This window comes from Tachyglossus aculeatus, chromosome 9 (assembly GCF_015852505.1).
Source record: "Tachyglossus aculeatus isolate mTacAcu1 chromosome 9, mTacAcu1.pri, whole genome shotgun sequence".
In the NCBI taxonomy this organism is placed as follows: Eukaryota; Metazoa; Chordata; class Mammalia; order Monotremata; family Tachyglossidae; genus Tachyglossus; species Tachyglossus aculeatus.
The window spans coordinates 53,399,344-53,420,703 of NC_052074.1; the positions used below are offsets into that span (position 1 = coordinate 53,399,344).

The 21,360-nt window shown below is 44.4% G+C and overlaps 1 protein-coding gene across 1 annotated transcript in view; it reads right to left on the minus strand.

The window, feature by feature from the left end:
* ABCB11 (ATP binding cassette subfamily B member 11) overlaps nucleotides 1-1,784 on the minus strand; it is a 69,018-nt gene extending 67,234 nt beyond the window's left edge. The window contains exon 1 of the mRNA XM_038751569.1: nucleotides 1,707-1,784. The gene's annotated coding sequence lies outside the window, so the exon portion shown is untranslated. The remainder of the gene's footprint in view (nucleotides 1-1,706) is intronic.
* Between the last annotated feature and the right edge of the window lie 19,576 nt (nucleotides 1,785-21,360).

Consider the following 21,360-nt stretch of genomic DNA (forward strand, 5'->3'; position numbering starts at 1 on the left):
TGGGGGAGGGGGAGAGAGAGAAGGGGAAGGGGGGGAAGAGAGATAGAGAGAGACAGAGAGAGAGAGAGAGACAGAGAGAGACAGAGACACACCCCAAGTTGTTCAGGCCTACAGAAAGGGAAAGAAAAAGAAAAATCAGCAAGAGGAAGTGGAGGTGGGAAAGATAGAATCAGAGAGAGGATGGAAGAAAAAGAAAAGGAAAGTAGAAATAGGGAAAGGAAGATTTAGAAGGGGGGCAGAGAAAGGAAGGGACAATAGCACTCATACCAATCAATCAATGATGTTTATTAAGTACTTACTGTGTACAGAACACTGTACTGAGCACTTAGGAGAGAATCATATGGCAGAGTTGGTGGACATAATACCTGCCCTCCAGGAAGATACAGTCTATGACAGTGGCTACAGGATGTCCCATTGGCAGGACCAACATGGGAACAATAAAATGCCAAGAACATGCGTAGGTGGTGGCAGCAGTCACCACAGCTTCCCTGCCACTCAGCCAACAAATCTGCGATGGGAGTTTCCAGGATGGCCAGAAACTTCCATCTTTGGTGTGAAAAGAACCATTCAGAAGGGCTTGTGATGGCAGCAGCTGCAGCACCCTTGAATATGGCTGCTGCTGCTGAAGAAGAGAATGGGCAGCAGAGGGGATTTCTCACCCTAAATCCCACACCACGGTAGAAGTCTCAGTTGCCCTGTCTTAGGCCTCCAGGAGGAGGGGTAGCCACCCCAAGTGTGACCCACTGGACTTATCTGAAAACTCTTTCTGAACAGAAACCTTTTCCTTGCCCAGTTCCCAGAAAATAAGGCTACTCCCACCTCCTTCTTGAAGACTAAATCCCTTGAGAAGTTACTTTTCACAATTGAGATGTCAATTATAAATTCATTTCACTTCTCATTTGTAAGGCATCATGCAAGAATTCTTGGGCAATACCCATCTCTGGGGATTTTTCTCTTTTTCAATATCTGATAATAAGCAGGGCAAATAAGAACTGCAATACTTAAAGGACAAACATTTATTTTGGAAACTATTAGCAAATGATTAATATGCAGGCATTGGGAATGAATTTCAAAGTTAAAATCAGCAGAGAAGAGAGACAAAGTGGCATGCTTTTCTCAGTGTGGGCCTGAGAGTCAGAAGGACTTGGGTTCTAATCCCAGCTCCACCACTCCACCACCTGTCTGCTGTGTGACCTTGATCAAGTCACAACTTTTTTGTGCCTCAGTTACCTTATCCATAAAATGTGGACTAAGACTGTGAGACCCATTGTGGGTCAGGGACTGTGTGCAACCTGATAAGCTTGTTATCTACCCCAGTGCTTACAACAGTGTTTGTCACATAGTAAACACTTAGCTAATACCTGCCTCATTCAGGACAATTCCCCGTGACTCAATCAATCACCCATATTTACTGAGCACTTACTGTGTACAGAGCACTATAATATGCTGAATCCCAATATCTTACCCCTGCGCTGGAGCTTTCCAAAGATTAAGGTCTCTATCCAGCAGAAGAGGAGGGAATCCTCTCCCACATCACTAATCATTTCTATTTTTCACCATTCCAAACCCAACATGACCACTTCTCATATTCTTCTAGAACATCAAAACCAGAAAAAGCCACTAGAAAACCCCTCTATTACGCTAAAGGGCTGCGATCTGCTCAATGTAGCCATCAAATCCTGGAAAAGATGGTTTAAGTCTCTTACCTGTGATAAAATACTGGAACGTTATGAGAACCAACCCTATCTACCGCAAGGAGTCAATGGCTTTTACATCCTTTCTCAGCGACTGTTTTTGTGATTTTGAAGCATCGATCAGAATTCAGGCTTTTTAGTGAACATTATCTATTTGTACACAGGTCAATGTCCTTGAGGGCACCCTCTCCACAGTTCAGTGACATCAGCTGAATGGTTGAACTTGCTCAAAGCAATCACACCAAACACTGCGAGTACTTGAACTGCAGTTTGAGGGCTGTCAATATGCTTTGGAAATAACCCATACGTTTGACTTGTGAAAGTGCTGTCAGCCTACAGCAGCATGACTCAACAATCAGACTGGTTCTCACTGACCCCTGGTTGTTTTTGAGAAAGTCATTGTTTTAAACTGAAATGACGATCACAATGCCTTCTTTTGCATAAAATCCTCAAACAAGGCCCCATCGCTAACGGGTTTTAGGAAGACTTGTTGACAAACGTCGGCCTTGAAGGGCTCCTTCCAAATCAGCTTTGCGCCCGAAAACCAGAGTAAGTCTGGTTTGCTTACTTGCTCTGAACCCTGAAGGTCAATGAACTAGGTTTTGTCCACCCCCAGTGCCTGCCCCATGTCAGTATTGATTGGTGATAAAAAGGGTTCAAAGAGTCAGAAATAAGGGTCAACTAAAAGTCCCAAAGCAAGCAACCCATCCAGTTGCGCTTTATCTTTCTTCTCAGCCTCCCTCACCCCCTTCTCTTCATTTTTTCCTCTTGCCTGCAAGATGTTAGCAATGCAGCTGTCCCTTGACCCAAGGGTTCCCCAATCTCCTTAATGAAGCAGTGTGGTCTAGTGGAAAGAACATGGTCCCGGGAGTCAGAAGACCTGGGTTTTAATCCCAGCTCCACCCCTTGCCTGATGGTTGACCTTAGGCAAATTACTTCATTTCTCTGTGCCTCAGTTCCCTCAACAGCAGAATGGGGATTCAATACCCATCTGTTCTCCCTCCAACTGTGAGACTGTGAGCCTGAACTGTGAGCCATGTAGGACCTGATTATCTTGTATCTACCCCAGTGCTTAGTACAGCAATTGCTTAACAAATACTACAATTTTTATTATTATATGACCCTCCCAGCCTCTGTTCCCCCTTCTCCAGCGATCTCCTGCTCCACCCTTCCAGACCCGACCCTCTTGCGGGATTCGAGTGATGACTAAAGGTCCATGCCTTATGAGGATGCAGCACCCAGGGACAACAAGGCCTGAAAGAGTGGGACTGGATCTTCAGGCTGAGATCACCACCAGGCTAAAGAGTAACATGGGGTGTCCTGGATTCAGAGAGATCCAGAGAACCAAACTGAACTGCAAAGACAGGGGAAAAGCAGGGGGATTCAAGATCTTTTTTTATAAAAATGGCATTTTTTGAGCACTGCTCTGTGCCAGGCACTGTTCTAAGCGTTGGGATAGATACAAGCTAATCAGATTGGATTATAATTCTGTAATTCTATTTATAATTATAATTCCATTCTGTAATCCTATTTATTCTGATGGTATTGATACCTGTTTACTTGTTTTGTTTTGTTGTCTGTCTACCCCTTCTAGACCGTGAGCCCGTTGTTGGGTAGGGACCATCTCTATATGTTGCCGATTTGTACTTCCCAAGCGTCTAGTACAGTGCTCTGCATAGAGTAACCGCTTAATAAATACAATTGAATGAATGAATGAATGAACCGGACATAGTCCATGTCCCACATGGGGCTCACAGTCTTAATCCCTATTTTACAGGTGAAGTAACTGAGGCACAGAGAAGTTAAGTGCCCTGCCCAAGATCACACAGCAGGCAAGTGGCAGAAACCCTTGTTTTATCCACAAAGCCACACTGATCCTCTAGTTATCTAGTTACCAAGGACTGAAAAAGTAGGAAGAACCATGGGGAAGACGGTGGGTTGGGGGAAGCAAAAAGAAGGAAAGGCAGTTTGGTGGGGCTCTTAGTATCTGGTTTCAAGCAGGGGAAGTTAGCTAATCTTTGGTGTGACTGACACAACAGTGGGGAATCTCCCCACAGACAGATGGTGCTGAACCAACCTGAGCATGTACAGAGAAAAGCGGGAGGAATCCATTCCTATTATGCTGCGAGCACAGTGAAATCGTTCTGAGTTAGCCCTGCGCCTCTAGAAAGTCTCGTCCATTTTGATTAGCAGCACTTCAGGGAAGCAGCATGATCTGGTGGAAAGAGTAAGGTCCCAGGAGTCAGGGGACCCAGGTTCCACTTAGACTGTGAGCCTCATGTAGGACCTGATTATCTTGTATCTACCTCAATGCTTAGCGTAGTGTTTGGCACGTAGTAAATGCTTAACTACCACATTATTATTAAATACCACTGCAGAAAGTGCATGACGGACCATGTGTCCCTAAGTCCTCAAATTCCTCCCAATAGCTCTGCCCATTTGCCCTTATATATTATAGGGTCTCAAGGATAAAAGCGACCGTGATTGGTCCTCTAGTTTGTGCCTTGCTTTTGGGCAAGACTATATTTAAAGCATCCAATCACCCCACCCTCAGCCCCACAGCATGCATGTACATGTTCTTTAAATTATTTATATTAATTTCGGTCTCCCCCTCTAGGCTGTAAAATCATTGTGGGCATGGAACGTATCTACCACCACTGTTGTACTCTCCCAAGCACTTAGTACAGGGCTCTGCATACATGAAATGATCAAGAACTATCATCGATTGATTGATCCAATCTCACCTTTCTCGAAAAGCCATTACAATGTTGTCCAAACTTTATTGGCAGGAAATCATCCTTCATGTCTAACCTAAATCCCTCCTGCTGCAATTTCAATCCATTTTGTCTTTCTCAGAATCAGGCTCTTCTTAGAGACCATTATTTAATCACCCTAGGAGTATGAGCAGGTGTTCTTAGCAGCCATGAATCTAGTAACTATTCAAGCAAAAAGACAAATGTGCCCACGTAAACCATCTGTTTGCAGCCTCGCTGGAGTGCACCTCACCCTGAAAAGCAAGATGGAGTCCAAACACCCATTTTACATGAGAGAACCCAGGATAGTTGGATCAATCCCGTCTCTTGCAAAGACTCAACGAAGAACACAGTTCCCAAATTAAACTCTTCTAGTATTCATTTTAATACTAGTAAAACAATGGTATTTGTTAAGCGCTATGTGCCAGGAATTGTTCTAAGCGATGAGGTGGATACAAGCAAATCGAGTTGGATACTCTCCCTGTCCCACATGGGGCTCGCAGTCTCAATCCCCATTTTACAGATGAGGGAACCCAGGCACAGAGAATTGAAGTGACTTACCCAAAGCCACACAGAAGACCAGTGGTAAAACCAGCATTAGAACCCATGACCTTCTGATCCCCAGGCCCATGCTCTATCCACTATGCCATTTTTAAGAAAATGGTGTCCAAATAAAAGTTACTTTTCTAGCTTATTATTTTCCATATTGTTTTTTAAGCACTGCCCAGACACCATTTCAGATTAGGTCATGCTGATACTGAAAGGGTACTTAATTAAATGGCATTCCCACTAGATTGTACACTCCTTGAAAGGAGGCATCATATCTACTTACTCTACTATGCTCTCCCAATTGATTGGTCAATGGTGTTTATTAAGTACCTTTTTTTAAAAAAATGGTATTTGTTAAGCATTTACTGTATTCCAGGTGGCGCTGACTGATACAAAATAATTGGGTTAGACACAGTCCCTGCCTCACATTGGGCTCACATTCTTAATCCCCATTTACAGGTGAGGTAAAAGAGGCACAAAGAAATTAAGTGACTTTCCTGAGGCCACACAGCAGATTAGTAGCAGAGCTGGAGCTGTGTGCAGAGAACTGTACTAAGTGTTTGGGATCTTAAAATACATAGAGTTGGGGGTTACGTTTCCTGCCCACATGGAGGGATTACATAGTACTCTGCCCACAATAAGTGGACAATAAATGCCTTTGATTAAAAGAAGAGTTTACAAAATTACATAGTACTCTGCCCACAATAAGTGGACAACAAATGCCTTTGATTAAAAGAAGAGTCTACAAAATTGAAGCCTTGGCTATCATGTTTTTTCTAAAAGGCTCACAGCCTTTTAGACTGTGAGCCCCTTTTAGACTGTGAGCCCACTGTTGGGTAGGGACTGTCTCTATATGTTACCATCTTGTACTTCCCAAGTGCTTAGTACAGTGCTCTGCACACAGTAAGCGCTCAATAAATATGACTGATTGATTGATTGATGTTACAGCTCTGAATCCTCATCCCCCTACCCATAGGAACTTCAAGACATTGTGATTTCGATTAGAAAAGAAACCCAACAACTTGATTAATAGGGTAGCACTCTCAAATCCTTTTAAACCCCACAAAAAGGCAAGAAGTAAAGCTGCTACCTTGGCTCCCCCTCCCACCCCCAGCATCCCAGCCCCTTCTGGCTCCAAGGGTCCATGTGGTAGAGTAAAACTGGAGGGAGGGTGTGGTACGGAGGGAGCTGTGGCTGCAGGCAACCAAAGGACAACAGGGGCTGGGAGCAGAGATGGACTACTAGCCCCTTCTTGGCCTCAGCCAACCAAAAGGACCACCACCAGGGCAAAACAATTTCCAGAACACCCATTTGGGTTTTTTTCTTTCTTTAGAAGTGCGTCCCAGTCCTTTCTGGGTTACTTCAGTCAGCATGGGTACTTCATACATGAAGGAAGTGTGGTAGATATACTCCCTTCACCTTGCTTTGAGTCTGAGGCATCGGGTTCCAAACTGAATAACTGATGGTCATGATATCACCCACAATCCCATTCCCGGGTCAGACTAATGGCCCGCCAGCCAGGTATTCTGCTTCCAACTGCAGCATTGGAGTGCTTGAAATAATCGGGGGGAGGTTTTGGTGAGGAGGGGCAGACTTCTTGAAGCCCCTGGTCACAGTCAAAAGTCCTGTTTTGCCTTTGTATGGGCACTTCTCCCTACCAACACTACATTCCCTCAGACCTATGCAAGCACATACATATTCCAAATATCCTATTTTTCCGTCCTGGTTTGGGGATATTCCTAGGGTCCAGACAGGAGAGTAGGGCATTGAGTAGGGCAGCACAGAACCACCAGACCCCCAGACAACAGCTTCCCAGTTTCTAGTATCCCCTCCTGTACCACTGCCCCTGCCCTGACAGGAGGACAAACAAGAAGATGAAGAAACATGAATCAACCATGTTTGCACCACTTCAACCTAATACTTTTTGGTCCTTTAATGTGAATTGTGACAAGCAGCAAATTCCCCTGTTGTTAGCTGGTTAACAAGGCAGACTTCTTCAAGGGTATTAAGAAATGTGGACACTGTGAAAAGTTTTCAAATGACATTAGGTTTCGCAGAACCAACTCGGCCAGTGTGTGTGTGAACTAGAATGACAGTTCCTCTTCTTCCTGTATTCTAGTACACTCTAAATCTTGCTAGGCAAAAAAAATTCCCTTTTATCCTCCAACTGATTGGAAAACTTGTCTTGCACAAAGCCTGCTAAGTATTTTAATAGCATTTATTTCCCCTTTGAAATTACTGCCCCTACATTCAACCAAACCTAACACCCATTCCTGGAGTATTCAAGCTGATTAAATCTCATACACAGTTTCCACTACCATGGTTTTCCCCTTCACCCCTCACTGCCTGTATGTCCTTATGTTAAGCACTTACTATGTTCCAGGCACTGCACTAAGCACTGGGGTAGACTTAAGTTAATCAGGTCCATTCATTCAATCGTTTTTATGGAGCGCTTACTGCGTGGATTAGCATTGTACTAAGCACTTGGGTGAATACAGAATAACACTAAACAGACACATTCAGTACCCACAATTGGGACACAGTCCCTGTCCCACACAGGGCTCACAATCTTAATCCCCATTTTACAGATGCGGTAACAAGCACAGAGAAGTTAAGTGACTTGCCCAAAGTCACACAGCAGAGAGGTGGGACTCCTGGCCCATGCTCTATCCACTAGGCCATGCCACTTTAACTTCTTGAACTTATTTTCTAATAGTTGAGAATAGAGAGGACAAAGATCAGATTTTTATATTGAATAACACTGTTTTTTTCCAAATTCAGGATTTCCATGGAAAAAAATCAATAATTAGGATAAGGAAGAGAGCAAAAACTGTCAGAAGAGTATAAATGGGACAACAGGAGGGGGAGGCAATACAGTTGCACCAAATACCTATTAATGCTGCGCTGTGACTCTTTGAAGAGGAGGTTGACTTGAGCTGTCAGTTAATATCATTTACAGTTTGCAATTACTAGTCCTTCCAGCATGGAAAGGTTCAGGCTAACCTGTTTAAGCTTTCAGGGCCACTCCCTTTCCCAGAAAAATAACACATCAGCCTTTTGACCTCCTTCAGAGTTGCAGCTATGAAGCAGCAGGGAGAAAATTAGTAGGCCCCTAGAAATATTCGTGACTAGAACACCAAGGATGTAAAAAGAAAATGTGGGTGTTGCCTGGTACTCTCTCGTTCTCAAAGCAGGGGAGTTCATTCAGCATTCACTGTGCCCTGGTTATATTCAGTACCGTGACTCAAAGGTGTCCTTGGCAGTAGGCCAAGAAATATCTTCAAAAGCAAAGTCAAACAAAAGCTGAGTTTGCTAAATGGGTTTTTCAGTTCAGATGACTAACATGCTAAGTCTGACAGGTGACCATCATAGTCTGGCTTTCTTTGTCCCTGAGAAGACATTTTTTCTAATTTGTCCATCTCTGCTTTCACTAGATATTGTGTCCAACCCAATTTCTTGTATCCACTCCAGCACCTAGTACAGTACCTGGCACACAGTAAGCACTTAACAAATGCCATAATTATCACCATTCAGAATCAAATCTAGAGGTTTTGGTTATTCTGTGGTGGGTGTTTGTGTAGAAAACAGAAGTGCTGGAGTCTGGCTGCCACTGAAAGGTCTCACCGACTAGGAACACTAAGCTATAGAGAGACGGATGCAAGAATCTTCTTGTACTTTTCTGCAACAATTTATCCTGGTCTAGCCCCACATGTAGGTAAAGGGTAGAAAGGTTCAGAAGTTTCTAGAGCAGAGAACTAACACTTCCCAGAAATTTCCTGGAACATTCTGGGAGGAGGAAGGGGAGTCCTCTGCCAATAGTTGGAAAGCTCTTCCACCCTGGAGCCAGTCTCAAGTTTTCATCGGGGAGAACTTGGCAAGAGGGTTCAGTTTGGGGTCTTGCTGGGCTGCCTGCTCCTCTGATACCCAAACTAAAAGTTTTTCTATATCAGTTTAAGCTATACTTGGGATAAAAAGAAAACTAAGGTGAGTTAACTTGGGGATTGTGCTAGACTAAACCCTGTTTTTCCCAATCAAGTTTTCAGGCAGTCACATGGCCAAAAGCACCTCATACTGGCTTTCTTTTCCTAAGGCTCATTTGTTTTTTTTGTTTTGTTTTGTTTTTTGTTAAACACTTACTATGTGCCAGTCACTGTTCTAAGTGCTGGTTAGACACAAGCTAATCACACTGAACACAGTCCCTGTACCACATGGGGCTTATTGTCTTAATTCCCATTTTACAGATGAGGTAACTGAGGCCCAGAGAAGTTAAGTGACTTGCCCAAGGTCACACAGCAGACAGGTGGCAGAGCCAGGATTAGAACTCAGGTGATTCTGAATCCCAACCCTATGCTCTATCCACAAGACCATACTGCTTCCCTTTTGGTTGTGGGCAGGGAACATGCCTACCAACTCCGTTGTATTGGACTCTCCCAAGCACTTAGTACAGTGCTCTGCACACAGTAAGTACTAATCAATCAGGGGTATTTACTGCTTAGAATGCCACATTGTCACCACTTCACCATCATCAATCGTATTTATTGAGCGCTTACTGTGTGCAGAGCACTGTACTAAGCGCTTGGGAAGTACAAATTGGCAACATATTGGCAACACTTCACCACATCCCAGCATTCCATGCCAAGCTCTGGCTGGCTCTGAAAACAGCTCAGAATACTCTGTTGGCACTCAACTAATAATGAATTCTTCTAAATTCACCGTACTCAGTCAGGGTCATTGGTTTTTGTCCCTGTCCAAGAGGAGGCCAGTGAACCTCTTACCATCATAAGAACCAGAATCTGACACCACAGGCAGGAGAACTGGCTGAGTACCTGGGCTAGAAACACCTGCTTAAGGAGCAGGCCCTCCTCTGGATAGAAGAAACATTTGGACAAACTACCAGTGCAGGCTGTTAGGGGCAAACCTACTTGCGAAGCGAGTGGGGGTGATGTTGGAAAAGGCAGGTAGTGGATCAGCACGCTGTAATTCTCCTGAGGTTTAAATAGGTTCTGCTCCTTCAGAAAAGAAGCTAGAGAGAGCAGACTCCTGGAAGAACCATAGCAGCAGCACAAAGTTCACAAGATATTTGCAGAGCAATCTCAGACTCTGTTTGAGTCTGAGCCGCTTATAAGTACCTTCATAAATAAAATATCAGACATCTTAAAATGATAAGTAGGAAGAATGGCCTAGTGGAAAGAGCACAGGCCTGGGAGTCGGAGGACCTGGGTTCTAATCCTGCTTTGCAATTTACTTGCTGTATGACCTTGGGCAAGTCACTTAACTTCTCTATGCCCCAGTTTCCTCAACTGAAAATGGGGATTAAATAACTGTTCTCCTTCCTACTTAGACTGTGAGCCCCATGTGGAAAAGGGACTGTGTCCAACCGGATTAAGTTGTGTCTACCCCAGAGCTTAGAACAGTGTTTGACACATAGTAAACACTTAACTACCATAATAATAATAATAGGCTGGTTATTGTTCACTCAGGCTGGCCACTGAGGGTTGACAATGCTCAGTTCTACCATCCACTCATATGCCTGTGCCCTCTTCCCTTGCCTAAATACCCCTGAGCTCCTGGCCCTCTGAAAGAGTTCTGACTGGCTTCTTAGGGAGTGTAGGTGTGAGACAATGCAGTTCCTTTCTGGTCAACATTTCCTCACCAGCCTCAGAGCAGTCCTCTGGCCCAGACTGTACACAAGGGCTTCCTGCAAATTAATGTTTCCATGAAAGGCTGATTCTAGACCTTTCCAGTCCTATCAGTCAATTGGAGGTATTTACTGAGCGCTTCTTGTGTGCAGAGTACTGTACTACATTCTACAGGGCTGAGGGTGGGGTGAATGAAGGGCAAATCTAAGTGCAAGGGTGACACGGAAGGGAGTGGAAGAAGAGGAAATGAGGGCTTAGTCAGGGAAGCCCTCTTGGAGATGTGCTTTCAATAAGGGTTTGAAGGTGGGGAGAGTGATTGAATCCACTCCAACAGAGTTACTCCCCATTCTTTTCATCCATGGTGTATGATGAAAGAAGAGAGCTGAAGAAAGGCTCCAAGAGAGACCTAACCTCCTTCCAGTATTTCACAGGACCCAGAGAGGCATCAAGAGCAGTTTCTGTTGCAATGTCAGCAGCCTCTAGTTTAGGAGCAAGGACCCTAGTTAGGATCATCTCTGCCCAGCCTCCCTCCTGAGCCCCCCAAAGCTATTTCCCTCTAGACTGGGCTGATCTGAGACATCGCTCCTAGTCAGAGGGTTCATGCTCACACCAACCCACGGAGGCAATCCCAGAGGCTCAAGGATGCAGCAATAAATGGCAGCTGGGTGCTGCTCAGGTGAACCAGCATGCAGATTGTGTTCATGCTGAGTGCTCACAGCCCTCCTTTAAGGAAGCAGGAAGGCTACTGGCACTTGACTGGTTGTGGTAAACAAAAGTCATTTCAGACGTGCCAATGAAGAAAATCAGCATCACATGGGAGCCCAAGGAATGGGCATGAAGGGAATTCTCACTTGGACCAGAACTGATTTCAGAAAGATACTGTGCACATTAGCCCAGGACATGGATGGTCCTGAGTTTCACTGCTCTCCATTTTCCAAAGCAAGAAAGTGACTCTGTCCTCACCCTCAAGAACCGTACATCATCACAAAATTCCCCCAGATGCCTTAAACTAGGCTCAGCTACAGCCCAAACAGAAGGCGACCCCAAATTCCCATGACACCTCAGTCCTCCACAATCATAGGCCAAATATAGCTCAACGGTCTGAAGACCCGTTGTTCCCAGCATCAGTTGAGTTGAGCAACTTAAGAGAATAGCTGTGTGATCAATCCAATAACTAAACCATCAAGAAGAAACCGTCAACAGTTGCCATGACTCTTAAGTCACCTGGCAGAACCAGTTCTGAGTTTTGAACGTACCCCACTAGGCTTTAGTCCCATCACAAAAGACTTGCCTGACCGAACTTTAGCACAGGGATGAGGGGTGGGTGGGGATGGAGGAAGCAATGAAAAGGAAAATCAACCACAAAGCAGCTCAATGACGTGTACAGCATGTATTGTATGGTACCCAGGCTCATATGGCTCATAAGAACAGAAAAAATGTAGGGGGCAAAAGGAGGAAGCCCAGGAAATACAGGCCAATGGTGGTTCTAGTGAAGGAATCTGAAGTATTATGGGTGAGGAAGGGGGAAGGCAGGAAAAATAAAAACAAGGAAAAATTCTAAAGTAGTGACAAGTTGTGACTCTAGTCACAATCATTCATAAATGGGCACCCATAGAATTGAATCCCACTTGATGATCCAAACCCATGCAAATACCAACAAAGAAATTATGCTGCTTCCACGGAGACTGATCTCTACACACAACCTCACTAAGCCGTTAGGGGCTTTATAAGGGTGAGCAACGGCTCAAGAACCTCAAACTTTCCACAGGCTGCTGAGTTGGGTAAGATATTCCGTGAGTTTTTCTCTTCTATTTCTAACCTACCTTCCTTAGTTGGTCCCTCCTAGGAGGCGGCACTTTCGAGGGTCAAGTTAGATCAATGATCCTTGGGCTCCAATCTAATAGGTACAGTTCCTCCTCTGGGGGATCCTGAGGGAATAATAATAATAATAATAATTGTGAGGTTTGTTAAAGCTTACTATGTGCCAAGCGCTGAATTAAGAACTGAGGGCGATAAAGGATAATTGAGTCAGACACAGTCTCTGTCCCGCATTGGGAGGAGTCAGGGGTCACAGCCTAAAGAGGGAAAACCAGTATTCGATCGTCATCTTACAGATGAGGAAACTAAGGCACTGAGAAGTGAAGTGATTTGCCCAAGGTAACACAACAGGCAAAGGGCAGACCTGGGATTAGAACCCAGGTCCTCTGATTCCCAGGCCTATGCTCTTTCCAGTAGGCCTTGCTGCTTCTTACAGGGAAAGACATTCCCCTCCTTCAAGGCCCCTTCTAAATGGTCACCTCTGTCCAGAAACATTCCCTTATTCATTCCCTATTTTACCAGTCACACAATTCCCCTCTGCCTTCATCCTCCTCAGCCTTTTGTATTTATCTGTGTTTTCAATTTATTCACCAATATAGATTTATTAGTTATAATCTCCCACACACCATTTCATTTTTGCCCCTTTATATGTTTTCCCATTAGACTGCAAGCTCCACAAGAGTGGGGGCCAAACCTTACATTTCTTCTGTATGTTCCCCGAGCGCACAGTACTTGTTCGATAAATGCACTCATGATATTGGTGATGCTGATGGGAAGAGTGGCATAAGAAAGGGGCTGGGACCCCTGAAATCTTGAAGTCACTAAAAGTGCCCAGCTATTATTATTTCCCCCACGAAGCCTTCCCAGAGTAACCCCACCTGACTGATTACTTTGTTTACTTCAGAGTGATCCGTCAAACGGGTATGCGCTTAAATATCCTCAGTGAATTATACGCATGTGCCTCTGTTGTTCATGCTGCTTTAATGCCCTGGGTCCTGTTACTTGAGATTGAGGAATAAATGCACATATCTGCATTTCAGGTGTTCTTTCTCTGCCATTAAATGGTAAATACTTCAAGGACAGAATCTGAGACTTCTTTCTCTGTAACATTTCATATTTCAGTGCTCAGCACTGGACAGTTTTTTTTACTCCCACAGGCAACCTGAGTTCCAGGCTGTCCCCAGCTGAACCACACAACTCACTGCGTTAATGGCTGGCTTATCACTGCCCCATATAATAGAATCTCCCTTTGCTATAGGTTAGCCACATCAGCTGGGAATATGAATCATTAACAGTTTCCCCAGGGCTCCATTCCTTGCTCTTTCATCTTGTCTCTTTCATCTGAGCTCAGATATTTTAAAATATCACAGTTTAGGTTCATGCGAATGGCATTTTAAGTGATTTTCAGGACATTCCTCAAAACAGGATCAGTTTACAAGTCCTATCAACTTAGTCATGAACACTGCTATGAAAACTTTATGAGGTTTGACAGTGTAGAAGCTCCCAACAGTTCAGACCAGTATTACGTATGATTCACAGTTCTCACTCACCTGTCTTTTCTGACCCATATGCCTTTAGCAGCTATCATTTAGTTTTGGCCCATTAGTGGGAGCAATCCTCTAGAGAATCTGAGAAATACTAATTTATATTTTGGTAAACACTGCCCTATCTATTCACTGGTTCTCAAAGGGTTTTAAGGTTGATCCAACATATGAGTGAATGCACTTTAAGATGCATCTTTGAGATGTTAAACATCTGTGTCCCCTGAAATACTATGAGCATTAATTACCTTTGGATGGTATTTGAATTTATTCCATCCATGATTTTTCTTGAGGGCTGTTCAATTCAGGGGGGAAACTTTATACATAAGGTCAGTGTCCTTGGGTTGAATGTTTCCTCTGAGAAATTAAACAGTGTTTTTTTATTATTTCCTGATAATCAAACTGTCTCCTGGGCTTAGAAGAGAGCTAAGTTTCTGGCCTAAACACACTGTACAACTTGGTACAAGCTGGTCTACAAAGGTATGGCAATATCCGAGTAGGACCAGATACTTATTTTAAGCAACACAGGTCTACATTAGTGCTCTAATAGTGTAGCTGGTTGAAGTGGACTAGAGGCCTGTACTAGACTAGAGTGGCCATATGTCTTGTCCTACTTTAGACAGTCTGTTTTCTAGCTGTTTGGCCCTGATATGACATCAGATACCAGTATGGAGATCTTTTTTTCTTTTAAATTCCCTACTTCTCCCCCATTTGGCTCCTGCTGCCAAGTCTCATGGCTCGGAAGCAGCAGCCAGGATAACAGGTATCTAACAGGGGACACAGTGGATCTGGAGTGAGAATGATGGTCAGGGGTAAAATGCTTTAGACTAACTAGGAACAAGGAATACATTTCCAACCTGGCCGAGGGAAGTGGAAAGGGGGTGGTTTCTGGAGTCACCACAGGGTCAGGAACTATTAATTTTCAAATACTACCCACATACTTATGCCCAAGTACAAAAAAGTTAACAAAGAAGTGCAGGTGGCCTTGGAATAAACACAACAGTCTCACGGTCGCTCAAGTAAATGCAGTTGTTTTAAACAGCCAGCTTTCCCTTGACTACTTCTTTCAACGATCACTTTGTTATCCCTGTACGAGAGTCCCTGAGCCCTGGCAATTTTCAAATCAAATATCCATTCTCATGCGGCTCCTTGAAAACACAGCCCAGGAATAGCAAATAGACATGACTCTCCACTGACACTCCCATTACATTCTCCTACCATCAATTCAAGCTGTGGGAATATGGGTTTTCAACAAACAACGAAGACAAAGATGGAGCTCTGGGTAACCAAGTGTGTTGCTTTCCGTTTATATTTTCCTTCCCCTGTTTCTGAGAAAAGAGAAATTCTTAGGAAAGAGAACAGAGGCATGCTGACAGGCAGAATTGGATTGTCTGCCTGTTTGTTCTGGTTTTTAAGGGCCCCCCCTCCACCCACTCCCTAACTCTCAGTTCCATCTACCACCCTAGCAGTCTGGCCCTGCGACCACTTCAGCTCCCACTCACTGTCCGGCTTTCTTGCCTAGCCTACCTGCCTCTGTCTCCTTTAAGCCAAGGTGGCCTCTACCTGCTCCTTCCAACACCCACAATGTTCTGCTGAACCTACCCTACTGGCCCCATTTTACACATGGCCCTGGCCTAGGTTCGCAAGGGACACACTCTACTGTAACTCAGCCACTGTCACCGGTAGCCACCCATCCTCCTCCTCGCCCTTCTCTTTCTCCTGTTAGCAGTGACAAACAAAGGAGCACACAGGACCACACTTCATTCTAGGGACTTGTCACCCAGTGGGAATTCTAACCAGTTTCACTGCTCCCCTTTACAACCCAAAAGGCCATACCAACATAAAACGATAAAACATTCCATTTCATGGGCAGGCCTATGGTCCATCCAGCCGTGTATTCTCTCTATAGCTAAAGGAGTCTCCCAGTGAGGACCACCTCAATCCTGAAGGTACAAGAGCTGAGAGACTATGCGAGGAGTTGGCTGCAGTGCTAATGCACTACTGTTTTAATGTCTGTCTCCCCCCTTTCTAGACAGTGAGCCTGTTGTGGGCAGGGATTGTCTTTGTTGCTGAATTGTACTCCCCAAGTGCTTGGAACAGTGCTCTGCACACAGTAAGCACTCAATAAATATGACTGACTATGAATGAAGCACTGCTCACACTTCTCACCCCCTGCTGTCACGTTCCCCACTGAGGCACAGAGCACACTAAGCAAGTATGCAGGCAACAGTGTGGCACATTGCAAGGGTATTTTATGCAAACGACCCTTCTGTGGCCAAAGCAACCACAGTTTAGTAACTAGGAAGGCCTGTATCTCAGCAAGCAGTTGCGTTAGTAGCTGCTGTGGCCTTGGTCTCCACCATTAGGCAGATGTTTTTCAGTATTCCACTAGGTCTGTCCACATTGTAGAACCCCTCTAGGTGGTTCTTCAATCAGAAAACCCAAATTGGCATTTCCCTAATTGCAGAGCTTGAAATAGAACCCAGGTATCCTGATTCCCAGAGCTGCACTCATTCCTCTGACCAAAAGCAAACATCAATCCGCTATAGGGAAAACAGGAACGGTATAATGAGTTGCCTTCCCAATCATAATCATGAACAGAATTTGGGTGCACCTATTGTACATAAAGCACTAAATACCCGGGAGAATATCCAAAGATGCACAGAAAAATGCCCTCAAGGGCCTAGTACAGTGTTCTGAACACTTAAAAGATCATCATCATCATCATCTTCAGAATTTACTGAGCACCTAATATTCACTGACCTCCTGGTGGTCTGGGATGTAGCAACTAATATCCCTAATTTTCACACAAATTGCCCCTGAATGTATCCAACCCCTTCCTGGGTCTATTGCTCTTTTCAGCCTGTGTAACTTCCTGAGGGAACAGATTTCATATGCTTATCACCCACTATGTGAAAGAGTGCTTCCTTGTTTTCATTCTACCACCTTCAAGCTTCAGAGGAGGTTCCTTCTTCCGGCTGTAGTGGAACTTGGTGAACAATAATTCTGTGACTTCTCTGTGCACGACCTTAACAGATATAAAGTTAACTCTCAGGAATCCATCATAATGGGGAACTAGAAGAGCCTCGGTAAGTAAACCCAGAATTATTCCCCCACACCTTGTCTTATTTAAATGGTTTGAAACTTTTGTTGAAGAGCTTCACTGACAAAAAATGTCAGGTTTGGGTTTCGCTCAGTCAGCAGCATTTGAGTTCCCACATACAGAACCCTGTACTGCACACAAGTTATGTTTTAGGCTGAACTGGAACAACCTTTGAGTCCTGTCTCATTACCTGAGAGGGGGCCAGGGGGACTCCTGAAAGCCTTGCTTTTTTGACTGGGTCAGCAAGAAGGTACATGACAGCAGCGGTGGTGGAGGTGAAGATTAGTATGGGCTGCTGCTTTTTCTCCATCTCGTCCCTCCCCCTCCTCCCCCTCCACTACAGTTAACGCCAGCACAAGAACCTTTCTACTTGTTGCCCCGTGAGGGTTTCCTGTGTGGTAAACTGCATGTAGAGCGGTTGTGCTAGAAACCGCTGGAAGTCATTCACTGACTTACAGCTGTCACAGAAAAAGCAGCAGGGGTGGCAACAGTAAAAATGCCTCACAGGCAGCTGCAAGGACATATGAGTGCTTCTATCTGCACATGCAAATTCATTCATTCTTTTATTCAATTGTATTTATTGAGCGCTACTGTGTGCAGAGCACTGTACTAAACGCTTGGGAAGTACAAGTCGGCAACATATAGAGATGGTCCCTACCCAACAATGGGCTCACACAAATGTGGGAGGGTCTGCACTACTGCCCTTGTTCTGTCCCTGTATTTCAACCTCTCTCACTTTCTCTTTCCCTCGCCCCATCTCTGTCTCTCCCATGGTCTTTTTTTTCCTCAGTCTTTCCATCCCCACCTGCTCAGAGGGGCATAACCCCTCTTCCAAATCTCATCCCCCTTTGTGCTCTGGAAAATATGATCATCTTAACTAAAGTCACCAGGAGACCGTAAGCCTCATGAAGGAGTGGGCCAGGAGAAATACAATAAATCCCCAATATTCAAACATAAATCAAGTCCTTCAACTCTCTTCAACAACATAGGTCTGGGAGTTAGGAAAACAGGTTCTAATCCCAGCCCTGACACTTGCCTACTGTGTGACCTTGGGTAAGTCACTTAATTTCCCTGGGTATCTGTTTTCTCATTTGTAAAATGGGGATTCAAAACCTGTTCTCCCGCCTTAGACTGTGAGCCCCACACGGGACAAGGACTTGATTATCTTATAACTACCCCAGTGCTTAGTGGGGTGCTCGGCACATAGTAAACCTTTAACAAATATCATTATTACTATCATCATCATTAACTTATAAATTATAAAAAGACCCAAAGATAAGGAAGCCAGAGGGAACAGTAGAAGCAAGAGACATGGATAATCCACAGAGCAGATAATTGGTTCTGAACAACTGAGTTGCTGCTACTTGATTCACGTCATCCCCCGGGCCTGGAATGCCCTCCCTCTGCCCATCCGCCAAGCTAGCTCTCTTCCTCCCTTCAAGGCCCTATTGAGAGCTCACCTCCTCCAGGAGGCCTTCCCAGACTGAGCCCCTTCCTTCCTCTCCCCCTCGTCCCCCTCTCCATCCCCCCCTTCTTACCTCCTTCCCTTCCCCACAGCACCTGTATATATGTATATATGTTTGTACATATTTATTACTCTATTTATTTATTTATTTTACTTGTACATATCTATTCTATTTATTTTATTTTGTTAGTATGTTTGGTTTTGTTCCCTGTCTTCCCCTTTTAGACTGTGAGCCCACTGTTGGGTAGGGACTGTCTCTATATGTTGCCAATTTGTACTTCCCAAGTGCTTAGTACAGTGCTCTGCACATAGTAAGCGCTCAATAAATACGATTGATGATGATGATGATGATTCACAAAGTAAAGAAATGCCATGTTAAAATGTGGTTTTTTCATTCAATTCCTAAAATAATAGTAGAGTAAAAATGTTTCCTCTTTTCCCCACATGGACAACAGCTGTTTGATTTCATTCACCCAACAGAAGGGTTTAGTCATAACTGTCACAAGCAATCTGACTCATGTAAAGGAGGAAACCTGGAGCTCGGTCCTATACATAAAGCAGCTTCAGCCTCAAGCGATTCTCTCCTGCTGTCACTGTGGGGTGCATTCTTCCATCCGAGGAAAGAAGTCTGAAGTCATTGAACAGCTCCTCACAGCTTTATCTTTCAATAAGGTAATTCCCAGACCAGCATTTCATTTATTCCTTCTTTCTTCAAACTTTCTTTGGTTAATAGGGGGGACTCGAGCCCTCTTGAAAGCAAACCTTTTTACAAGCCAAGTAATTATTGCTTTAAACAGGACTGCACTTTACAGTCAAGGGAGTACTGATGATAAACGGGGCTCTTGACTGGAGAAAAGAGCTTATTCAAGGCTTGTTCAGGATCTGTGTCCTCTGCTCTTTTTTTTTCTCTTCCTCTCCCTCTCTAGTAACAATAATAATAATGATGATGGTATCTGTTAAGCGCTTACTATGTGCCAAGCACTGTTCTAAGCACTGGGGTAGATACAACACAATCAGGTAGTCCCATATGGGGCTCACACTTTTAATCCCCATTTTACAGATGAGAACTGAGGCACGGAGAAGTGACTTGCCAAGGTCACACAGCAGACAAGTGGTGGAGGTGGGATTAGAACCCACGACCTCTGACTCCCAAGCCCGTGCTTTTTCCGTTAAGCCACACTGCTATTTTATGGTTGCAGGGTTCTTTACAATGAAGCATTTGTACTTCAGCTACAAACTGAAAATGAGCATCGCCCATTCGTGTAGATAATAATAGCAGTATTTGTTAAGTGCTTACTGTGTGCCAAGCACTGTGATAGATACAAGATAATCAGGCTGGACACAGTCCCTGTCCCACCTGGAGCTCATGGTCTAAAGGGGAGAAAGAACAGGTATTGAATCCCCATTTTACTGATGAAGAAACTGAGCCAGAGACGTTATGTGACTGGCCCAAGGTCACATGGCAGGCAAGTGACTGAGCAGGGATTAGAATCCGGGTCCTCTGACTCACAGGCCTGTGCTCTTTCCACTAGGCCACACTGCTTCTTCCAGAAAACAGAAAGGTGACTCAGTGTGTGGACCAGATTAAGGCTCTGATGGTCCCTAGACAGTGGCAGTTGGTGGCTCCCAGGTTGAAGTTTGTCCACATATTCTGCCTTCTTTGGGTCCTTTATAAACCTTGCTTCACCCAGGCTTTGCCTTGGCACTTCCAAGGCTATTGTTAAAGGGCACGTGCCCCAGGGGTAGGAAAACTAAGGAAGGTGGGGAGGAAAAAGGTGGCCGGGACAGCGCTGATGAACAGCACGTGTAGATGTCCTGGCAGGTGAAATCAGGCAATTAATTAATCATACTTATTGAGCACTTATTGTGCGCAGCACTGTACTGTGCACTTGGGAGAGTACAACATAACAGAGTTAGTAGACATGTTCTCTGCCCACAAGCAGCTTACAGTCTAGAGCCCTGGTCACGGGAGAGTAAGATTCAGGAAAATAATATTCAGGTCATGGCATTTGTCGCACTCATAGGGTCATGCCTTACTGAATTAAGTCTAATCTACCCATTTTGCCATCATTCTTACATTTCCAGTATCACCCTGAGATAAGATCAAGTCCAAGCAGCTAATATAAAAGCTTCCTAGCAACTAAAGGAGCCTTTTAATGCCAGTGCAAATGTGACCCCTGGAAAATGGGAAGGGGGCAATAAAGTCCCTTCAGGGGCTTACAACCTACTAGAATCTTTGCACTTGGATTTGGACCCAGCAACAACACAAATTTTCTTCCATAAAACGTTTGCTGAGGGGAATCAGTTGTTATTTCACCAAAATGGGAGAGAGAGGAAACATTTGATAGTGAACTAAAACCAGTTTCTTTGGTCGCTGAACCAAGATTATGTTTCTTTGTAATGTTAGAGTTACTCTAAGACTAAGTTCTCTGTGGGCAAGGAGGGTGTCTACCAACTCTGTTTTATTTGTACTCTCCCAAATTCTTGGTATAGTGCTCTGCACACAGTAAATGCTCAATAAATAGGACTGATTAACAGAGTTGAAGTGGAAATGCTGTCACAATTTGATTCATGCCTACATTTTCAGCCATGAAACTGGTGGTAAAAGAAACCCCCTACAGCGTTGGAATTCTTCCAAAACTGCTTCCTGCCTAGATGAAGTTTGGGGCAGCTTTAAAGCCATGATTTTTGTTTGTTTGTTTCTTTTAAATGGTGTGGTAACCCTCACTCATATCTGAGATCAAAAGGAAACAGTGCAAAGAAAAGGAAACTGGTGCTATAGGATGTTGTGCAGATTA